Source organism: Herpailurus yagouaroundi, unplaced genomic scaffold, assembly GCF_014898765.1.
Source record: "Herpailurus yagouaroundi ecotype Mexico unplaced genomic scaffold, PumYag 67793, whole genome shotgun sequence".
Taxonomy (NCBI): domain Eukaryota; kingdom Metazoa; phylum Chordata; class Mammalia; order Carnivora; family Felidae; genus Herpailurus; species Herpailurus yagouaroundi.
The window spans coordinates 13728166-13731317 of record NW_024420586.1 but is presented as its reverse complement, the minus strand read 5'-3'; the positions used below and the strand labels follow the sequence as shown (position 1 = coordinate 13731317).

The 3152-nt window shown below is 37.8% G+C and overlaps 1 pseudogene; it reads left to right on the top strand.

The window, feature by feature from the left end:
• The first annotated feature begins 1446 nt into the window (after positions 1 to 1446).
• On the top strand, positions 1447 to 1546 carry LOC121026192 (uncharacterized; annotated as a pseudogene).
• Positions 1547 to 3152: the final 1606 nt, after the last annotated feature.

The following is a 3152-nucleotide window of genomic DNA, read 5'->3' as shown; positions in this document are numbered from 1 at the left end:
ATGATTTTTCATATAAAATATTGAGACTCTAACAGATCAGTTTTAAGACATAATGTAGAAGCATGATTTTTTTAATCATGATTTTTGTCATTGGTGGGTCTGTCCCTCTCCCATAGGGGCTTATATCAAACATATTTGAGTTACAGACAGGGGGATATATGTAGCATGAAAAATATGCTCACATGATTATTACTTGCCTCACCTTCTGTCCTCAGCTGATAATTACATCTCTATTTTTACCAATGGATATTCTTATAATCAGAATTATTACAGCTATACAGACAGATCTGCAAAGGAGTTCCAATGCTTCAGAAGCTAAAATTAGTTTCTCATTTCTTAGTTTCATTTTGACACCACCATTCCCATAAAGGCTTCAATAATTAAGTGGAAATACTTGTGGATATCAACCACATACAGTATTTGTATCTGTAGAGGTAAATTAGTATATGCAATGAAAATGAGAGGAAGAAAATGAGAGAATGGTTGATTGTGTGTGTGTATGGTGTGTGTGTGAGTGAGTGTGTAGGTTTTCCTCAATTTCAAAATATTTTTATATGAAGAAGGAGCAGGAAAATTATCTCCTAAAAACAGGCATTTCAGGGCACCTGGTGGCCCAGTAGGTCAAGCATTCAACTCTCAGTTTCAGCTCAGGTCATGATCTCACGTTTCATGAGTTCAAGCCCTGTGTTGGGCTCTGTGCTGACAGTGCAGAGCCTGCTTGGGATTCTCTCTCTCCCTCTGTCTCTGCCCCTCCCCCACTCATGCTATCTCTGCCTCTTCAAAATAAATAAACTTAATTTTTTTTTAAAAAATAGTCCTCTTTTCTACAGTCATGTTTTAGAGAATCAGGAAGATAAAAGATCTTATAATTTTTTTCAAGTACAAAATGTATACACATTCTTTGATAAGTAGATATAAACTTTGTGTTATTATAGCACAGTACTTTTCATAAGGCAGCCATACTTGTCTGATGTTTTATGTGTTAGCTGTTTTTAAAAAACATTTGAAATGATTTGGGACTCCACGTGCAGTGACCACATGTGTGAGTCATGTAGCTCACAATCTACAGTGAAGGTACACAACCTTCCTGCCTCAAGGAGTTGTCACTTTGTTTAGGCGGTATTTATGCTAAAGAACCTTCTAGAAATATAGAATTTCACAGAAGGAAATGCTAAGAACATAGTACCCTTTAGAGTTTGTGTATCTGCTGAAAGTCTAACTGTATTTTGCTGGTTTCAAAGCTCTAAATTAGATTTTCAGTGCAGGGATACAAAAAAAATCTAGATAAGGGACAGCAAATAAATGCCTACAATTGCTTTTGTTCTGCCACTTAGACTTTCCCCCCTTAAGTTTCTGTAATTACAAAGACATTTTAAATGAGTCGATATTTCTAAGTTCATATATCACGTAGGAATCAAAACAGAACAGACCCGTACAAATATAGCCGTATTTAGTACCAATACTAAAATTGGAATGATGCAGAGAATATTGGCATGGCCCCTGCACAAGGATGACACACAAAACAAACCATAAATGACAACTAGAATCACAAAATGTGTCCCTAAAATCTGAGAGCAAAACAGAAGATAGGAATTATAAAAAGTAGCATAGTTTCTCACACAAATAAAAGAAGTAATCTATGTCAGAGTTTCTCAACTTCAGCACCATTTGGGACAATTCATTCTTTGTCGGGTGACTATCTTGTGCATCGTGGGATATTTAGCAGCATCCCCGGCCTCTAACCACCAGATATCAATAGCACACATTCTCCCTGCTTTGTGACAATCCAAAATGTCTCCACTCCTTGCCAAATATCCCCTAGGGGAAGAAGGCCAAATCATTCCCTCCCACTCTTGGAGAATCATCGATCTAGCTTAACGCTTCTCCATCTGTGGACACGTAGGTGTGTTGGGGAGATTCTGAGACGTAGGATTGCTGGATCAAATGGATGTAGGACAATGCCTGGTGTTTCTTTGTGTCACAGAAAGATGAATGGTCAAAGTTTAATTTTTTTGTCAAACCAACAGGTGAGGGAAAATGTCTCTGTGTTGCTTTGTTTTGTATTTTCAAGCTCATTTTGACAGGACAATTTTTACTTATTCTGTGGTCAAGAAGATCACCTTAACAGGATTTGTTATTCTTTAAAGTCACGCTTCTCAAACTTGGTCATTGTTCAGACAATTTAAGTTAAGGAGAAAAGGTGTTTTGGTCTCCCTCTGTGGGCTTTAATCATTTTTACTAGCCAATTACTTAAATTCAAACAAATATATAAAAGAGCATATCTTTAGCATACAGCTTCCATAAAGCTGTAAAAATGAAGTAATAAGTGTACAAATTAAATAATAACAGAAAAATCAAACCCAAATGTTCAAATTACAAATGCTAATTTAATGTGGCCAATGATATACCATGAACACTTAATCAGAGCAGACAATATGAATACGGAACTGCTGGTTAAGGAGGATACTTAGGTGTTTTCCTTTGCCTTTCCTACAGACTGCCACAATCTGCCCTCCATTGCTAAGCCACTCCATCACCTTAGATCTCATGAAAAGATCTAGGGAAGCATGTGAGCCTTCTTTTTAGTACAAAATTATCATTTATGTATAACTCCTTTCCTTCTAGAACCCTCTTTCTCCGATTGTAGAAGCATTTCTGGAAGCTTTGGTTCCCAGGCCCAGGGATTTGTGACTCCTCTGGGCCTGGTCTTTAGAGGGGAACTCATTTGCACCTATGCAATCATAGTTTATCTTTCTTGAGAAGTGACATTATTGGTTGCCAAGAATTTTCTGTGAAAGAATCAAAATTATCAATTGTATGGGGGTTTTTTTTTGAGAGAAAGAGAACATACAAGAAGGGAATAGAGTCAGAGGGAGGGAGGGAAGGAAGGGGGAGGCAGAGAGAGTGAGAGAGAGAGAGAGAGAGAGAGAGAGAGAGAGAGAGAGAGAGAATCTTAAGCAGGCTCCACATTCAGCACAGAGCCCGAATCAGGGCTCAATTCCACAACCCTGGGATCATGACCTGAGCCAAAATCAAGAATCAGATGCTCAACTGACTGAGTCGCCGAGGCTCTCCAAGTCATGACCATGTTAATAGATACTTTATAGTAATAGTCAAAATATAGTCATAATTGAAAAACACAATTGAGGGGT